The following is a 21,466-nucleotide window of genomic DNA, read 5'->3' as shown; positions in this document are numbered from 1 at the left end:
GAATTTTGACAAATCTACCATCAGATTACATTATCTTCATATATTTTTCATACTTACAAAATTTCAAGGTGATCAAAGATTAATAGTCATGTCATCAATTAATTGTCTAGATTCAAGTTTTAGTAGTTTAAAATAATGTATAAAATATGAGTTTATAGATGAAATGGTAAATTACATCCGATTGGCATGAAAATTGGCATGCATGTTAAGACTATATAGAACATGTAATCCAACGGTTGGATTTCTAAAATATGAATTCAATAATAAGTTATTGGGTGGTGTAACATTTTTTAGAGTTACGTCAGGTGTAACTCAAACCCAATCCTATATTTCTTAATTCGATATAAATTTTGACAAATCTACCATTAGATTACATTATTTTCATATATTTTTCATGCTTACAAAATTTCAAGGTGATCAAAAATTAATAGTCACGTTATTAATCAATTGTCTAAATTCAAGTTTTTGTAGTTTAAAATAATACATAAAGATGAGTTTAAATATCAAATGGTAAATTACATCCGATTGACAATGAAATTGGCATACATGTTAAGAATATATAGAACATGTAATCCAACGGTTAGATTTTTAAAATATGAATTTAATAATAAGTTATTGGGTGGTATTATATTTTTTAGAGTTATATCTGGTGTAACTTGAACCCAACCTTATATTTCTTAATTCGATGTAAATTTTGACCATTCAATTGGTCTCAAATTTTACCAATACCAATATGTCACCATACTCTTCAATCCTAATGATCAAGATTTGAACATGAATTTCACCAAGTCCAATAGTATCGGGACCATCTATTAAGTTTGATCAGGTTTGACCAACTTTGACTAAACTTTGACTGCGCATTTCTCTAAATCCAACCGTTTTATTGTAACCATAATTTACCAAAATGAACCTTTCATTACACTCTTCAAATCTAACGATTAGATTTCAAATCTAAGAATGACACGTGATGGACATGTGTTGTGTATGTATATGACTATATATATATTCTCTCAATCTGACCATCCAATTGGTCTCAAATTTTACCAACATCAATATGTCACCATACTCTTCAGTCCTAATGATTAAGATTTGAATATGAATGTCACCAATTCCAATGGCATCGGGACCATTTATTAAGTTTGACAAACTTTGACTAAACTTTGTCTACGCATTTCTCTAAATCAAATCATTTGATTGTGACCATGATTTACTATAATTAACCTTTCATTATACTCTTCAAATCTAATAGTTAGATTTCAAATCTAAGTATGGCGCATGATAGACATGTGCCGTGTACTTGTATGGTTATGTTTACTCAATCTAACTATCCAATTGGTCTCAAATTTCACCAACACCAGTATGTCACCATACTCTTTAATCCTATTGATCAAGATTTGAATATGAATTTCACCAAGAGTGGTCTCGGGACCATCTATTAAGTTTAACTGGGTTTGACCCACTTTGACTAAATTTTGACCACGCCTTTCTCTAAATCCAACCGTTTGATTGCTATTGATCTAAGAATATGAGTTATATATTTTGAAGAACACAAAGAACATAAACATTTTCTTCCAAAAAATTAATAATAATGAAAGGAATAAAAAATTAATTTAATTATCTTATTTCATTTATAAAAATTTTAGAAATTGAATTTTGTTATAATTTTTATGTGATTATTTATTTAAATGTTGATGTGAAATTTTTACTAGGCTATAGCAATATTTTTATAACCTGTTGCAATAGTTATTAGATAAAACATTTTTTTTTATCCTAAAAGTTAAATTTTCCCAATTTTTTTTATCCTTCACACAAAATTTCTCACACGCATAAACTTTTTTTTCCCAAAATATTCATTCGAAGCTCTTGCTCCTTTGACTTGTACATCGCTATGGCCTTTAGATCCATCAATTTGTACTCCCTAAAATTCATTATTTTATTACTTAAGCTTTATTATTATTATTAAAGAAAACTCTAATTATATAGCCTTAAAAATTAAAAAAATTAAAAAAAAAACTCAATAGGACAAGCTCTCCCCCCAGATTTTTTTTTCTTCCCGCAAAAATTTTCCCCCAATTTTTCATTTCCCACTTTTTTTTCTTCTTTTGTTGATTCAGCGTGTTTCTCTTCCTTCTTTCTTTTCATTTCCCACTTCTCTCTCCCCTCACGCCGCCACCCCTAGCCATTGATCTGCTCTCTCTTCCATCACGCCGGAGTCACAATCCCAGCCACCACTGACTTGTAAAGCCCCTCACAGCCCAATCGATTTCAGGTTGTTCAGGTAAGCTGAAAAACAGCATTGTCATCTTCTTTGAAACATACCCTAATACTTTTCATTTCAACTTTTATTTATTCTCATCATCATTATCAACTATCAATTACCGTAGATTTATTATGTTGTTCTTTTATTTTATTTTTTTTTCTTATTCTTATCAATGCCATAACATATAGAGTTTAACAATATTATCTTTTTTTGTTTGATGTTTCGAGTGCCCACATGTTGTTTGTCAAACAACACTGGAAGCCATCATTCCTCTACAGGAAATAGTTTTTCAGGTTTAAAACCGGACAGGTTTTTATTGCTATGGGTATTTACTGCAAATTTGTAGCATCAATTGCTTTAATTTCTCTTCTTCTTCTTCTTCTTCCTTTTTTTTGTTAATTTAATATATATATTCTCTCAAATGTACTTATCAAAAAAAAAAAAAAAAAAAACTCAAATGAGGAGAAGTTCCAAAATTTCAAGCTGATTCTAGCATTGCAATAGTTTTTGGTGGTTTAGTTTTGCAATAGTTGTCATTTCTGCATATAGCATAATTTCTCCTATAAGTGGCAATCAATGGGAGCTTTTCAGAAACAAATGTATGGGGGAGCCACCTCATCCATTGCTTAATATGACATAGTATTTTGGGTCAACTTAAAAAAAAAAAAAAAAAAAAAAAAAAAAAAAATCATAGGTTTGCGTATGTGGTTCTATAAAAAAAGGAGGTGACTTTTGCAAAAAAGGTTGCAGAAGTGCAAAATCATCACTTGTAATTTATTAATGGTTAAGTAATTACCTTTATTTTAGAGTAGCTATAACCCAATGCTTTTCTAGGTGGAATATTATTGAAGTCCAGTTAGCTTGAAGAGCATAGCTCAAATCAGTACTCCCGATGCAAGTTCTCTCTTGGTTCAGCCGTATGACAAATCCAGGTATTCTATAAACTAAAGGACATAAAATGGTTGTTGAGGAAGATCGAAACATTCTCCATTTACTTTTATGTGATAAATACATGTATACTAGTAAGTAAGAACAAAGACTAAAATTTTCTCTGATTCTCGTAAATTAATATGCTAGTGAATCTTCCATAAATTTTTGACAACCAAAGGTGACCTAATTGTCCAATTATGTTGAGTTATAGAGCATTGACATCTTGTATTGTAGGACTGGTCCATGAAATCTTTCCTATGATCTCTCTTTGACAATCTATTTTACTTTTTGATATGTTATGTTTGTCAGCTTAAAGGCTATAGAGAAGGCCATAGTGGGCTCTGATCTTGGTATGACTCCAAACAACGATGGAGAAGTGATAAGATTGACTCTCCCTTAACTTACATCATAAAGGAGGAAGGTATAGTCTGTTGGCTTTGATCCCTTTGCATGTAATTCTATTTTTTTTTATGCCATAGGCCCATAAGTCTATTTTCTATATCCAATTAATATGAAATCTCAGTTGAAATATTACTTTTACCTCTTTGTTCTTCTGATTTTTCCTGGATGTTGGTGCTATACTGCAGTCAATTCATTCCATCTTGTGTTGCTCCTTGGAGCTCAATATCCTTACTGTCTCACATGCACGACATTTTTGCATCTAACATATAATGTTCTTTCTGCATGTACATTAACTTCAAGTACCATGCTTTGAAATGAGTTAGATGATTGAATTATATTTAGACTTTCTGTACTTTGTCATGAGTCATGACTTGAGCTTTATGTTAGTTGTTTGGAATTAATCACATGAGGCCTGCTCTACTGTTCTGCTTCAAAGGTTTAGTTCTTCTAAAACTTTTCTCGGTTTAGCACTTGTTTTGTGATATGTTTTTGTATCCTTAATAATTATTTTATAATGAATTTACATGCAAAAAATGCTTTATATTCTTGAAAATAATGGTGGTTAGTAGTAATTGATGAAAGAAATTCTACTTTCTGTAATTTGATATAAATTAAAAAAAAAAAAAAAAATATATATATATATATATATATAGACACACATTTCTTTTTGAAGATGTACACTATGAAGTGAAGTTCCTTAAAGCATGCTTACAAAGAACTTCCACTTCTTTTTTCTTTTCTTTTCTTTTTATTAATTTATTTTATTTTAATCATTACAGGAATTCTTAAAAATAGTAGCTAAACTGGCTAAAGAAGGGAAGGTACAGTGGCATTATCTTTGGACAATTTAAAACAAAAACCTGCCACTGTTTTTAGTAAATTCATTAGTATTAAAATTGGGCTTAGGTGGATATGCGTAGCATTGTCAAAATAAATCAGATCTCATGAAATGCCTCTAATTCATGTTTATGTTGTTCCCCTTCTTCTGCCTTCTCCTCCTGTCTTCACTTGCCTGAAATTTTTTTTTTTTTTTGGGGATAAGTAATGAAAAATATGTTAAAAATGCAAAAAGAGTGTCACCTAAGTGACACTATTTTTTTGGGTTGAGAAGTTAGACATAATTGGCCTGTAACATTTTTTTTGGGTTTGTAACTTTCTTGAAACACATGGGAATTCATCCAATGTCTGTATTTGACATGGCACTGTACACTTTACCAAAGTGCATGAAAGTTAAAAAACGTGTACAAAACACATTTGAACGTTTAGATCCCCAAATTACAACTTAACCAATACAAGTAATATGTCAAACAACTAGTGTGCGGAAACTTAACACATGCTATAATAAGAAATAGGTTAAAGACTATCTAAGCCATAACAAAATAAAACCACAGCAGATAATAAAAAGGCAAAGATAGAGAGGAAGGAAGATGCAAACACAAAGACAACACGCGATGTGTTATCGAAGAGAAAACCGAAGTCCTCGGCGAAAAACCTCTCCACCGCCCTCAAGGCGGTAAACAATCCACTAGAAAATACAGTTGGGATACAAGGACAGCAATAGACCCTCCAAGCCTAATCTACCCAGTGCACCTAAACCTTCCAAGCTTCTTGCTCCAACGAGGTTGCGCCGAACCTTTTTCTTTTCTAGCTTTCTGGATTCCGCTACTAGACCGTAGCATCAACCAATGAAGATTGGTTCCTTCCTAACTGCTTCCCAGAAATCCAAACAACTGTCTCACAGTGATGATGATGGTGAGAACCAGGTTTGGTATAATGCCTCTCAAGAATTTGACAATGGAGAGGAAGAGAGTAGAGGAATTTGAAGAGACTCTAAGGTATAGATTGTGGGTGAAACAATCTTGTTTTTCTTTAGGGTTTCTCTTTCAAAATTCTCTCTGGAAGCTCTCTTTCAATCGTGGGTAAAATGGGTATTTATACTGGAGTGGGAGAGGAATGTGAAACGTCAGGTTTTACAAAACAGGGGCGGCTCGCGGCTTGACCTCGCGGCTTGACTAAGTCGCGAGATCCAGTTGCGAGTTAACCGTATGGCCAGTTGTCCTGTTTTGTCCTGTAGTGCTCCAGCTAGCATGATTGTTCATCTTCCAGCATGCTTGGCACGTGTGCTGCTTCTGACGGCTTGCAGTCGCGAGTCACCCGCGAGTCCCAGCCGCGAGTCTCTGTTTTCTTGCACACTCTTGAGCAAACTTCACTCTATCTCACTCACTACCCTTACAACAAACCCACCTAAATACAGAGTTACTAAATGTTGAATTACAAGCAAATTTGGCACGGAATAAAGTCAATTAGATGGTTGAATAAATTCAACCTTACAATCTCTCCCTTTGGCTATTCCGTGACAAAATCCTAAAACAGACTCTAGACTTAACATGTGAGTTGGGAACAGTTGAACAAAACTCACTTACACTTAACTCTAGAAGCTGTGAAGCACTTGAATCATATGAACATAATACTCCTGAAACACAACAATACACCATGATCATTGTAAGCAGAAAATTATAAGTGCATATGAAACAGGCAATATGTGATCAAGCAAAGATGGAGTTAAGAAACAAACCATGGCTTGATCAACCAAGTGAACACCACAAGGTAGTGATCATAGTGCTCATTCACACTTGGAATAAACACAAGGACATACAAGTTAACAAGCACAAGGCAAGACACTTGTATGCTCAACACTCAACCAATGCATAACACACAAGGCATATGCATCTAGGAACAATCCTACAAGGGCACAAGAGTGACAGTACATAAACCAAAATGCAGAACATTTAGATTAAAGTACTGATTTCAACATAGCATAAAGGCTGCATTAAGCAAGGTACATACCATAAAGCCTACAACTATGCATAAAACATTAACCCTAAAAGCTTACAAAAGCACAATATATCAACTTAAAGAGAAAATTGAAACTGAAGAAGAATGTAAAGACACTCCCCCTTAGGTAATATCTTCCCCCTCTGATCATGCCTATCACTTCCCCTTTTTGTCATGGAATAGGCTAGTCATCCTCTTCCTTCAAAACAGCTGGGGATAAAGGTTTGTCTCAAATCCTCCAAATCTACAAATCGTTCTTGAATAATTCCTGCTTTCATGAAGTTATCACTGTATCTCTCAAAATGATGAACTGACCTAAATAGTTTAGAATCCATTTTCAATCTTTTGTCAGCCTTCTTTGCAGGAGTTTTCTTCTTAGGAGGTGAGGGAGCCATCTGTGAACAATCAGAAGAGGCCACAACAATATAGAGCAATATATGTGTAGAACTAGTCAGTACCATGTAATTAACAAAGAGATTTCATCCATACAAATGAACTTGGAACATTTAAACACAAACTACTTAGATCAAACACATGGATAAACAAGCCTAAGATAGGAAACACATATAAAAGCAACAGATATAGAAACTATCCTAAAGGCAGATATATGTCAATGAGACAGATAATGAAAAATGATATGGCTCATAAACAGCATTGTGAAGCTCACATATGCTCCCAAAAGATTTACACAATAGAGCATGCATATTTAGCACAGTAAAACTCACAGCCTCAAAAGGAACAATTTGAAACAACTCAACAGCTCAAAGTTCAGATAAAATAAAAGAATCACTTAGCTAAGCACAGGATGAAGAGCAATAAGGAAACAACTAAGATCAAATCAAATTCTAGCAGCAGCATTCGCAAGCTAAGCATGAACAAGGAGCAAAATCCGAAACACAAACCCATTTCTAAATCACAAACATATGCGAAAAATCAAAGGGAAAAGCACAAAATCAAGTAGAAAAGAGTGCAAAACTGAAAACCCATACCTGTGACTTAAAGATTTTGAGCTACAAGAATGCAACAATGGAGATTGGAAATGGGAGCACGGAGTGTTTGGGAGGGAGATAGTTTAGAGAGAAGATGAACAGTCACAAATATTCGAGGGAAAACTGAAAAAGATTTAAAAACTGCTCTTATTTCTGCAAAACACGCGTTTTTCGCGACTTGATTAAGTCGCCACACAGTCGCCAGCTCAAGCCGCCAAAGCACTCAAGAACAAAAATTTGAAAAATTTTTCTAAGTGTTTTTCGCAACTGGAAGGTCTACTCGCGAGCTGAGCCGCGAAAATCTCTGAGTGAACCTCGCGACTGGACCTTCCACTCGTGAACAAGTCGCCAAAAATGACCAGCGAAGATGCGACTGAGGCTCGCGACTTGACATACCCGTGACTGAGCCGCCAAAATAGGGCAAAACAGGATTTTTGAAATTTTCAGATTTTTCAAACAAAATACTTTCCAAAAACACCTAAAATACTCAAAAATCTTTTTGTGCTTGAATTAACAAAGATTGAGCATGTGAAAACACATTTCATCAAGTACAATCACACAAATGAATATGACATTTATTGAACATAAACTTGTGTGTTGTGTGTGGATATCAACAATGAGATAGTCCTTCGTCTAATGTGAAGCTTCAATGATCGATTCAACCAAGGCATACATAATTAGCACTAGATCATATGACCTATCTCAATTATAGAAATATGTATATATGACCTCCCACAAAACTTGATAACATGACTTGGAGTTTTACATTTTACTCCACTTTTAATCATAACATTTGATCTTTTTGATCTTTTGAGGCAATCACCTCTCATTGTGAGAGTGATATTTGACATTTCACTTTAATGAACAAGCCTTTGGCTTTTTGAATAGACATTCACTTTAATATAAGGTCGCTTACCCTTTTTCCTAGTCAAATACTAGAATGTGCGACAGGTTTTTGCAGCTCAATATCTCTTTTCATTTGGAGATTTACATTTGGTGAGCTCTTTTTAGCAGAACAAAAATAAAGAGTGGGAAGATATATAGACACAAGTCTATGCATGTTTCAAGATCAACATAACTATTCACTAATCATTCATGACAAGTTTGAAGATCTATTTACAACAATCACATAGATTTCAAGATTTTTCCCACAGTGATATAAGTGCATGAAAACAAGCAATGCTCGAAAATGCACAAAGCCATTAGCACAAAGGTACAAGACAAAACAAGTTTTGAGACAAAACTCAACAAAGTCAATCAAGCTTTTTGATTTTCTAATTTTTTATGTGATTTTTGGATTTTTGACACAAGAAACAAAAAGATTGATAAAACAAAATTAAAAATATTCACAAGTAGACAAGCAAACAACCAACATAAAAAACAGCAAGCAAACCAAACAAACATTGTCACAAAGCATAGGAAGTATTAATGCATGGACATGTTGTAATGCTTATGCATGAGTACCCTTTTTCACCCACACGTCACTTGCGTTTGGGGTGATTTCCTTATAGGATTGGGTACGGGAGTTAGGGCTTTCAAACCTTCGTGAGAAGCTTTCCAAGCAGTTGGTGAATGCACCAATCATCTTCATCACGTTCATCATTCCGGGATCTCCATTTTGATCTCTAGATTGATCATCATTCCGGGATCTCCATTTTGATCTCTAGATTGATCACCTGCCCAAATTCTCCTATCATTTCTGGGTCCTCCTGACCTTTGAGGAGTTACACTGTTCTTTGCTCTCAGCTTTTGGCAATTTGGTTGAGTATGCCCTTGAAGTCCGCAATAATGGCACATATAAGTTCCTCTAGGACCTCTTTGTGGTCGTGGACATGACTTGGCACGAGATTCAGACCTGCCCACAGACTGATTACGGGGATTCAGCATCCGTTGGTTCACCACATTCTTCTTCTCCTCCACCTCGAGTTTCACCAGTAAGGTCAGCTACAACTGGATCTTTGGCCTTTACAAACTTCACTTCTTTAGTGACATTTCCAGATGAACTACTTCCTCCGGTATATCCCAATCCGAATTTGTCTGAAAAGCTCTTTTGAGATGATATAACATCATTTAGCTTCTTGGTGGTGACCCTCTCTATTTTAGCATTCGCTTGCACAACCTCATTCTCAAAAAATCTCACTTGTGTAAACTTCGGACAACTCACCATTCAGTGTTTCTATCTCACATTTGACCTCCCTATATCGAATTAGGAGACTTTTGTAGTCCTCCTCAGCCTTCTTCATTTTTCTCACAGCAGCCTTGGCCACCCTTGTGTACTCACCCGACTTCTCCAAGAGTGAGTTATAATTCTCTTGAAGATTTGCTGTGCTTTCATCTTCTTCAGCATCTGATTCTTCAACAATTCCTAGTGATTTATCATCACTATGTTCTCCAAGGTCTCGTACAAGCAGATTCAACTCATCTGAAGACTTAACATGAGTAATAGTTATAAAAGCCGAATAGTTCCCCTCTCCATCACAGCTCTCTTCAGATTCTGAGTCAGACGAATCCGAGTCACTCAAGGTCGTGGCATACACTTTACCTTTCGATTTCAGATAATTCGGACATTCCTTCTTAAAGTGTCCATGCCCGTTACATTCGAAACAAGTGACACCTTGTGTGGGTTGGGATTCTTTTCCATCTTTCTTTTTGAATTCCCTCTTCTCCCTTCCAGAACTTTGGAATTTTCTTTTATCATCAAATTTGCCATAATTTTTGAATTTCAAGAACTTTCTGAAATTTTTGACAAGGTATGCAACATCTTTGTCAACCACATCTTCTCCCGATGAGTCTTGATCTTCCACCTTCTCATTAATGGTCTTTAGAGCAAGAGATTTACTCTTCCGTTGATTGGGCAGCGACATCTCATAAGTCTGCAGAGAACCAACCAGCTCCTGTACTTTGATGTCATCAATGTCCTTGCTCTCTTCAATTGCTGTCACTTTAGCACGAAAACTTTCCGGCAATGATCGAAGGATCTTCCTTACAATCTTTGAGTCCTCCGTTTTCTCTCCCAAGTTGAACTTACTGACCATCACCTCATTTAGCTTCCCATAGAAAGAGTCAAAAGACTCATCCTCACTCATTTTGAGCTCCTCAAACCGAGTGGTCAGCATTTGCAACTTGGTGTCTTTCACTTTCTTCGTGCCTTCATAGGTGGTTTCCAAAATCTCCCATGCTTCTTTGGCAACGGTAATATGAGAAATCCTGTGAAATTCATCTGGAGACACACCACAGAAAATAGCATTGAGTGCTTTACTGTTAGTATTAGATGCAGCAAGTGTTGCCTTATCCCATGTGGATTTGGCTGCCTTAGGTTTGGTCCAACCAATCTCAACAGCATCCCAAACGGATTCATCAATAGAACACAGAAAAGCTCTCACGCGAACCTTCCAAAAAGCATAATTACTACCATCAAAATATGGAGGTGCATTTAGGGATTGAGACCTATCCATCTTAAAAGGGAGTCAAGGATCACACAATGGTAATGAAACCAATAGCAGTGTACCCGCTCTGATACCAAATGAAAGTTTAAAAACGTGTACAAAACACCTTTGAACGTTTAGACCCCCAAATTACAACTTAACCAATACAAGCAATATGTCAAACAACTAGTGTGCAGAAACTTATCACATGCTATAATAAGAAATAGGTTAAAGACTATCTAAGCCATAACAAAATAAAACCACAGCAGATAATAAAAAGACAAAGATAGAGAGGAAGGAAGATGCAAATACAAAGACAACACGCGATGTGTTATCGAAGAGGAAACCGAAGTCCTCGGCGAAAAACCTCTCCGCCGCCCTCCAAGCGGTAAACAATCCACTAAAAAATACAGTTGGGATACAAGGACAGTAATAGACCCTCCAAGCCTAATCTACCCAGTGCACCTAAGCCTTCCAAGCTTCTTGTTCCAACGAGGTTGCGCCGAACCTTTTTCTTTTCTAGCTTCCCGGATTCCGCTACTAGACCGTAGCATCAACCAATGAAGATTGGTTCCTTCCTAACTGCTTCCCAGAAATCCAAACAACTGTCTCACAGTGATGATGATGATGGTGAGAACCAGGTTTGGTATAATGCCTCTCAAGGATTTGACAATGGAGAGGAAGAGAGTAGAGGAATTTGAAGAGACTCTAAGGTATAGATTGTGGGTGAAACAATCTTGTTTTTCTTTAGGATTTCTCTCTCAAAATTCTCTCTGGAAGCTCTCTTTCAATCGTGGGTAAAAGGGGTATTTATACTGGAGTGGGAGAGGAATGTGAAACGTCAGGTTTTACAAAATAGGGGCGGCTCGCGGCTTGACCTCGCGGCTTGACTAAGTCGCGAGATCCAGTCGCGAGTTAACCGTATGGCCAGTTGTCCTGTTTTGTCCTGTAGTGCTCCAGGTAGCATGACTGTTCATCTTCCAACATGCTTGGCACGTGTGCTGCTTCTGGCGGCTTGCAGCCGCGAGTCACCCGCGAGTCCCAGCCGCGAGTCTCTGTTTTCTTGCACACTCTTGAGCAAACTTCACTTTATCTCACTCACTATCCTTACAACAAACCCACCTAAATACAGGGTTACTAAATGCTGAATTACAAGCAAATTTGTCATGGAATAAAGCCAATTAGATGGTTGAATAAATTCAACCTTACAGTGCACATATTCTAAAAATGTATATGTTTATTAATCTTTGGTTATAGACTGTAAGGTTGAATTTATTCAACCATCTAATTGGCTTTATTCCGTGCCAAATTTGCTTGTATTTCAGCATTTAGAAACCCTGTATTTAGGTGGGTTTGTTGTAAGGGTAGTGAGTGAGATAGAGTGAAGTTTGCTCAAGAGTGTGCAAGAAAACAGAGACTCGCGGCTGCAAGCCACCAGACGCAGCACACGTGTCAAGCATGCCGGAAGGTGAACAGTCATGCTAGCTGGAGCACTACAGGACAAAACAGGACAATTGGCCATACGGTTATCTCGCGACTGGATCTTCTGACTTAGTCAAGTTGCGAGGTCAAGCCGCGAGCCACCCTTGTTTTGTAAAACCTGACGTTTCACATTTCTCTTTCACTCCAGTATAAATACCCCTTTTACCCACAAATGTAAGAGAACTTTCAGAGAGAATTTTGAGAGAGAAATCCTAAAGAAAAACAAGATTGATTCACCCACAATCTATACATTAGAGTCTCTTCAAATTCCTCAACTCTCTTCCTCTCCATTGTCAAATCCTTGAGAGGCATTTTACTAATCCTTGTTCTCACAATATCATCACTGTGAGAGAGCTGTTTGGATTTCTGGGAAGTAGTTAGGAAGGAACCAATCTTCATTGGTTGATGCTACGGTTTAGTAGCGGAATCCGGGAAGCTAGAAAAGAAAAAGGTTCAGCGCAACCTCATTGGAGCAAGAAGCTTAGAAGGCTTAGGTGCACTGGGTAGATTAGGCTTGGAGGGTCCATTGCTGTCCATGTATCCCAACTATATTTTCTAGTGGATTGTTTACCGCTTGGAGGGCAGCGGAGAGGTTTTACGCCGAGAGTTTCGGTTTCCTCTTAGATAACACATCGCGTGTTGTCTTTGTGTTTGCATCTTCCTTCCCTTTTATCTTTGCCTTTTTATTAACTGCTGTGGGTTGCGTTTTTAATTTGGCTTAGATAGTTTTTCCAATTCCATATTATAGCTTATGTTAAGTTTCCGCACACTAGTTGTTTGACATAATGCTTGAATTGGTTAAGTTGTAATTTGGGAGTCTAAACGTTCAAGGGTGTTTTTACACATATTTGAACTTTCAATTGGTATTAGAGCAGGTACACTGTTATTGGTTTCATTACCATTGTGTGATCCTTGACTCCCTTTTGAAATGGATCGGTCTCAATCCCTAAATGCATCTCTATATTTTGATGGTAGTAATTATGCTTTTTGGAAGGTTCGCATGAGAGCTTTTCTGTGTTCTATTGATGAATCTGTTTGGGATGCTGTTGAGATTGGTTGGACCAGACCTAAGGCAGTCAAAACCACATGGGATAAGGCAGCACTCGCTGCATCTAATGCTAATAGTAAAGCACTCAATGCTATTTTCTGTGGTGTCTCCAGATGAATTTCACAGGATCTCCCACATTACCATTGCCAAAGAAGCATGAGAGATATTGGAAGCCACCTACGAAGGCACGAAGAAAGTGAAAGACACCAAGTTGCAAATGCTGACCACTCGGTTTGAGGAGCTCAAAATGAGTGAGGATGAGTCCTTTGACTCTTTCTATGGGAAGCTAAATGAGGTGGTTGTCAGCAAGTTCAATTTGGGGGAGAAAATGGAGGATTCTAAAATTGTAAGGAAGATCCTTCAATCATTGCCGGAAAGTTTTCGTGCTAAAGTGACAGCAATGGAAGAGAGCAAAGACCTTGATGACATCAAAGTACAGGAGCTGGTTGGTTCTCTTCAGACTTATGAGATGTCGCTGCCCAATCAATGGAAGAGTAAATCTCTTGCTCTTAAGACCATTAATGAGAAGGTGGAAGATCAAGACTCATCGGGAGAAGATGTGGTTGACAAAGATGTTGCATACCTTGTTAAAAATTTCAGAAAGTTCTTGAAATTCAAAAATAATGGCAAATTTGATGATAAAAGAAAATTCCAAAGTTCTGGAAGGGAGGAAAGGGAATTCAAAAAGAAAGATGGAAAAGAATCCCAACCTACACAAGGTGTCACTTATTTCGAATGTAACGGGCATGGACACTTTAAGAAAGAATGTCCGAATTATTTGAAATCGAAAGGCAAAGTGTATGCCACAACATTGAGTGACTCAGATTCATCTGACTCAGAATCTGAAGAAAGCTGTGATGGAGAAGGGAACTACTCAGCTTTTATGACTATTGCTCATGTTGAGTCTTCAGACGAGTTGAATCTGCTTGTACGAGACCTTGGAGAATATAGTGATGAAAAATCACTGGGAATTGTTGGAGAATCAGATGCTGAAGAAGATGAAAGCACAACCAATCTTCAAGAGAATTATAACTCACTTCTGGAAAAGTCGAGTGAGTACACAAGGGTGGCCAAGGCTGCTATGAGAAAAATGAAGAAGGCAGAGAAGGATTACAAAAGTCTCCTAATCCGATATAGGGAGGCCAAATGTGAGATAGAAATACTGAATGGTGAGCTATCCGAAGCTTACACAAAAGTGAGATTTCTTGAGTAAGAGGTTGTGCAAGCAAATGCTAAAATAGAGAGAGTCACCACCAAGAAGCTAGATGATGTTATTTCATCTCAAAAGAGTTTTTCAGACAAATCCGGATTGGGATATATCAGAAGAAGTAGCTCATCTGAAACTGTCATTAAAGAAGTGAAGTTTGTAAAGGCCAAAGATCCAGTTGTAGTTGATCTTACTGATAAGAAGCTTAAGATGAAGGAGAAGAAGAATGTGGTGAACCAACGGTTGTTGAATCCCCGTAATCAATCTGTGGGTAGGTCTGAATCTCGTGCCAAGTCACGTCCACGACCACAAAGAGGTCTTAAAGCAACTTATGTGTGTCATTATTGCGGACTTCAAGGGCATACTCGACCAAATTGCCAAAAGTTGAGAGCTAATAATAGTGCAACTCCTTAAAGGTCACGAGGACTTAGAAATGATAGAAGAAATTGGGCAGGTGAACAATCTAGAGATCAGAATGGTGATCCCGGAATGATGAACGTGATGAAGATGATTGGTGCATTCACCAACTACTTGGAAAGCTTCTCACGAAAGTTTGAAAGCCCTAACTCCCGTACCCAATCCTATAAGGAAATCACCCCAAACGCAAGTGACGTGTGGGTGAAAAAGGGTACTCATGCATAAGCATTACAACATGTCCATGCATTAATACTTCCTATGCTTTGCGACAATGTTTGTTTGTTTGCTTGTTGATTTTGCTGTTGGTCGTTTGCTTGTCTACTTGTGCATACTTTTAATTTTTTTGTTTTTGATCAATCTTTAGCTTCTAGTGTCAAAAATCCAAAAATCACATAAAAATTAGAAAATCAAAAAATTTGATTGATATTGTTGAGTTTTTGTCTCAAAACCTGTTTTGCCTTATACCTTTGTGCTAATGGCTTTGTGCATTTTCGAGCATTGCTTGTTTCTTTGCACTCATATCATTGTGGGAAAAATCTTGAAATCTATGTGATTATTGTAAATAGATCTTCAAACTTGTCATGAATGATTAGTGAATGGTTTTGTTGATCTTGAGACATGCATAGACTTGTGTCTATATATCTTCCTACTCTTTATTTTTTTTGCTAAAAAGAGCTCACCAAATGTAAATCTCCAAATGAATAGAGATATTGAGCTGCAAAAGCCTGTCGCACATTTTAGTATTCAACTAGGAAAAAAGGTAAGCGACCTTATATTAAAGTGAATGTTTATTCAAAAAGCCAAAGGCTAGTTCTTTCAAGTGAAATATCAAATATCACTCTCACAATGAGAGGTGATTGTCTCAAAAGATCAAAATGATCAAATTTTATGTTTGAAAGTGGAGTTAAATGTAAAGCTCCAAGATGTGTTATCAAGTTTTGTGGGAGGTCATATATACATATTTCTATAATTGAGATGGATCACTTGATCTAGTGCTAATTGTGTATGCCTTGGTTGAATTGATCATTGAAGTTTCACATTAGACTAAGGACTATTTCATTATTAATATCCACACACAACACACAAGTTTATGTTCAATAAATGCCATATTTATTTGTGTGATTGTACTTGATGAAATGTGTTTTCACATGCTCAATCTCTGTTAATTCAAACACAAAAAGATTTTTGAGTGTTTTAGGTGTTTTTGGAAAGTATTTTGTTTAAAAATCTGAAAATTTCAAAAAACCTGTTTTGCTCTGTTTTGGCGACTCAGTCTCGAGTAAGTCAAGTCGCGAGCCTCAGTCGCGTCTTCGCGGGTCATTTTTGGCGACTTGTTCGCGAGTGGAAGGTCCAGTCGCGAGGGTTACTCAGAGATTTTCGCGGCTCAGCTCGCGACTCCCTCACGGGTAGACCTTCCAGTCGCGAAAAACACTTAGAAAAATTTTTCAAATTTTTGTCTTTAAGTGTTTTGGCGACTTGAATTGGCGACTTTGTGGCGACTCTCATCAGTCGCGAAAAACGTGTGTTTGGCAAAAATAGGGGCAGTTTTTAAATCTTTTTCAGTTTTTTCTCGAACTTTTGTGACTGTTCATCTTCTCTCTCAACTATCTCCTTCCCAAACACTCCGTGCTCCCATTTCCAAACTCCATTGTTGAGTATTTTCTACTCAAAATCTTCAAGTAACAGGTATGAGTTTTCATTCTTGAACTCCTTTCTACTTGATTTTGTGTTTTTCCCCCTTGATTTTTCGCATTTGTTTATGTTTTTGAGATGGGTTTGTGTTTCGGCTATTGCTCTATGTTCATGCTTAGCTTATGGATGCTGTTGCTAGAGTTTGAAATTATTTTAGTTGTTTCCTTTTTGGTCTTCATCATGTGCTTAGCTAAGTGTTTCCTTTTATTTTATCTAATCTTGAGCTGATGAGTTGATTCAAAATGTTCCTTTTGTGGATGTGTAGTTTACTGTGCTGAATGTGCATGTTCTATTGTGTAAATCTATTGGGAGCATCTGTGAGTTTTACTATGCTGTTTATGAGTCATGTCATTTTCATTCCATTGTATGTCTCATTGACATATATTTGTCTTTAGGATGTTTTCTATCTTTGCTGATTTAATTAATTCTCCCCTGCATTCTCCATGTTGTTCTTGTGTTTCCTCTTTTAGGCTTGTTTATCCATGTGGTTGTTCTAAGTAGCATAATGTTTAAGTGTTCAAGTTCATCTGTGTGGCTGCAATTTCTTTGCTAATTACATGGTACTGACTAGTTCTACACATGTATTGTTCTATGCTGTTGTGGCCTCTTCTGATTGTTCATAGATGGCTCCCTCACCTCCGAAGAAGAAAACTCCTGCAAAGAAGGCTGACAAACGATTGAAAATGGATTCTAATATGTTTGGGTCAGTTCAACACTTTGAGAGATACAAGGATTTCTTCTTGAAAGCAGGAATTATTCAAGAAAGATTTGTAGATTTGGAGGATTTAAGAAACTCCTTTATCCCCAACTGTTTTGAAGGAAGAGGATGGGAAAAGCTTTTGAGTGATCTCCCTGTAGTGTGTGACCCCTGATTGGGGAGTTTTATTCAAATGCTGTGATAAGGGAGAATGATTTAAGCTGCTGGGTTAGCGGTAAAGAATTCACTTTGGATGCACATGTCATTGATGATGTGCTAGGGCTTGAAGGATTAGAAGATCAAGAGTTGTCAATTACAAGGATAGGATTGTATCTATTGAAACTGTTCAACAAAGGATAGGTGGACAGAGGGAAGGGAAATGTCTGAATACCACAGCTTTTCTAGTGGACATGAGGTGTCTAACAATAATCATGATGTTTAACCTCTACCCCATAAAGAAGTTGACTACAATCAACTGTGCAAGAGCAATATTTCTGATGGATCTTAAAGAAAAGACATTCATTGACATCAGTTCCCACATATATGACACTAGAACAACTTCTAGGCCAAAACTGATCTTTTCTAGTTTGCTACTGAGGATCTTTAGAAAGAAGGGTGTTCCAATCCCTCAAGACATCAGTCCCATGTCCATACCCTCTGCAATTAACAAGCTTACCTGCAAAAGGATAAGTGTTAGGCTTCCAAGAGAAGAAGATGAAGGTGATGAAGGAGAGGGTGTCCCAATGGAGACTGAGGCAGAGGCAGCAGGGCATGCATCAACCTTAACACCCAGGAGGAGTGGCAAAAGGTCTAGAGCATCAACTTCTTCAGATACACCTCCAGATGCTTTTCAAATCATTCTGGAACGACTTGATGGGATCAGAGGAGTCCAGACTGAGCACTCTGAGAGGATGAGAGCCATGCAGGACCAGATTGATATTTTGTCTGCAAAACTTGACAACTTCACCACCCAGCATGGACAGTGACCCTTTGGCCATTCCGGTCAAAAAGGGGGAGATGTTTCTTTCTGTTGTTGATGAGATTGTTGATGAGAAGCAGAAAAACAGCTCTTAAGGGGGAGTAATGTGTTGAAGGGGAGTTGTCAAAATCAGAGACTTTGTTTATATTTGCTTATGTTTTGGATATTTAATGTTTATATGGGTTTGATACTGGTTTTGATGTATTCTTGTTTCTAACTCATAACTTACAATCTTGGTTTAATCTTTTATATATATTGTTGATGTTATTCAGGTTATATTGTGTTTTGTTGATCTTGGTTTAATATTGTGTTTGTACCCATGTGCTTATGTAAGCTTTTAGGGTTAATGTTTTTATGCATATTATGTAGGCTTTATGGTATGTACCTTGCTTAATGCAGCCTTTTATGCTAAGTTGAAATCAATACTTCTATCTAAATGTCTTGCATTTTGATTTATGTACTGTCACTCTTGTGCCCTTGTAGGATTGTTCCTAGATGCATATACTTTGTGTATTATGCATTGGTTGAGTGTTGAGCATACAAGTATCTTGCCTTGTGCTTGTTAGCTTGTATGTCCTTGTGTTCATTCCAAGTGTGAATAAGCATTATGGTCACTACCTTGTAGTGATTACTTGGTTGTTCAAGTCATGGTTTGTTTCTTAACTCCATCTTTGCTTGATCACATATTGCCTGTTTCATATGTATTTCACGATTTTCTGTTTACAATGATCATGGTGTATTGTTGTGTTTCAGGAGTCTTATGTTCATATGATTCAAGTGCGTCACAGCTTCTAGAGTTAGGTGTGAGTGAGTTTTGCTCAACTGTTCCCAACTCACATGTTAAGTCTAGAGTCTGTTTTAGGGTTTTGTCACGGAATAGCCAAAGGGGGAGATTGTAAGGTTGAATTTATTCAACCATCTAATTGGCTTTATTCCATGCCAAATTTGCTTGTATTTCAGCATTTAGAAACCCTGTATTTAGGTGGACTTGTTGTAAGGGTAGTGAGTGAGATAGAGTGAAGTTTGCTCAAGAGTGTGCAAGAAAACAGAGACTCGCGGCTGCAAGCCGCCAGACGCAGCACACGTGCCAAGCATGCCGGAAGGTGAACAGTCATGCTAGTTGGATCACTACAGGACAAAACAGGACAACTGGCCATACGGTTATCTCGCGACTGGATCTCGCGACTAAGTCGCGAGGTCAAGCTGCGAGCCACCCCTGTTTTGTAAAACCTGACGTTTCACATTCCTCTCTCACTCCAATATAAATACCCCTTTTACCCACGAATGTAAGAGAGCTTCCAGAGAGAATTTTGAGAGAGAAACCCTAAAGAAAAACAAGATTAATTCACCCATAATCTATACATTAGAGTCTCTTCAAATTCCTCTACTCTCTTCCTCTCCATTGTCAAATCCTTGAGAGGCATTTTACCAAACCTTGTTCTCACCATATTCATCACTGTGAGAGAGCTGTTTGGATTTCTGGGAAGCAGTTAGGAAGGAACCAATCTTCATTGGTTGATGCTACGGTCTAGTAGTAGAATCCGGGAAGTTAGAAAAGAAAAAGGTTCGGAGCAACCTCGTTGGAGCAAGAAGTTTGGAGGGCTTAGATGCACTGGGTAGATTAGGCTTGGAGGGTCTATTGCTGTCCATGTATCCCAACTATATTTTCTAGTGGATTGTTTACCGCTTGGAGGGCGGCAGAGAGGTTTTACGCTGAGGGCTTCGGTTTCCTCTTCGATAACACATCGCGTGTTGTCTTTGTGTTTGCATCTTCCTTCCCTTTTATCTTTGCCTTTTTATTAATTGCTGTGGGTTGCGTTTTTAATTTGGCTTATATAGTTTTTCCAATTCCATATTATAGCTTATATTAAGTTTCCGCACACTAGTTGTTTGACATAATGCTTGAATTGGTTAAGTTGTAATTTGGGGGTCTAAACGTTCAAGGGTGTTTTTGCACATATTTGAACTTTCAAATACCAATACATAGGCTATGTTAAAGTCACTAAATTTGTCCTCTTGAATACCACCTTCCCCTAAATTGTTTATAGGTGGCATTGAGGAACATAAGAAGAGATGCTTTAAAAGCCTGCGAAAAACTTGAGAAGGTTTGAATCCCTTAATCCTCTGCCCTGCTTTTTTCACTCTCCAATAATTGCTTTTTTGAGTCCAACCCCCACTCTCTTCTTTAAAAGTCCTTTTCTTTGCTTTGCTTTACCATGCAGGAGAAAAAGCTCTCTGAAGACATTGCGAAGGACTTGTCAAGTGATTTGTAGGTAACTTGATGCTTTTGAAACTTCACAAACATGGGATCAACTGTATGGAGCTTCCCCTCATTTAGCATACATAGGGACCTGATCTAGATAGGCTTTCTTTTGTATTAAATAGTAAGATCACATGCTTTTTGTATGGAGCTTCCCCTCATTCATAGGAAGACTAGTATAGATCTTGTCATAATTCTAGTTGTTTAAGTTTAAAACAAGGTTTAATTTCAAGATTTCTTTGTATATTCTATATTTTAAAGTTTGAACTTATATGAATTTTTATCTTTCAATTGATCAATTTTTAGTAATTATTGTACTATCGAAACATGATAGTAAAAAAAAAATGATATAAAATAATTAAAAATAAATAAATAATAAAATATTTCAAAAATTATATAAAATATTATCACCGATGACATAAAAATTTGGTCATAAATAATTTTATAATGACGACAAAGTCTCTTGCAATTTATAGAATAGCGATATCACTTAACACATTGCCAAAACATTTTAAGCAATAGCTAAATGTTGTCACTATTATTCCTAACTAATTATAAGGGGTTAAAAGCCCTCACAAATAAATTTTAGCGACGGCATTATTTGTCTCTAAAAAGTATGTCGTTAATTTGAAATTCGCAAAAAACTAATTGCGAGGGTATAAAGGTCCTCACAAATAGTTGTTAACGACGACTACTCGCCCTCGCTAAAAATAAGTCGTCGACTTTTTTTGTTGTTTGGTAATATATTTGTGAAGACGAATTTGTTCAGTAACGACAGTAAATTGCCCTCATAAATTATCTATTTGCGAAAGCATGGTCGCAAAATCTCTTTTAGTAATAATA

General features: G+C 36.9%; 1 pseudogene; it reads left to right on the top strand.

The window, feature by feature from the left end:
• The first annotated feature begins 1,284 nt into the window (after nucleotides 1-1,284).
• Nucleotides 1,285-20,922, top strand: LOC126704358 (ribosome-recycling factor, chloroplastic-like; annotated as a pseudogene).
• The last annotated feature ends 544 nt before the right edge of the window (nucleotides 20,923-21,466 follow it).

Source organism: Quercus robur, chromosome 1, assembly GCF_932294415.1.
Source record: "Quercus robur chromosome 1, dhQueRobu3.1, whole genome shotgun sequence".
Lineage (NCBI taxonomy): Eukaryota > Viridiplantae > Streptophyta > Magnoliopsida > Fagales > Fagaceae > Quercus > Quercus robur.
Note: the sequence above shows the minus strand (reverse complement) of the source record. Positions and strands in the feature narration are given on the sequence as shown.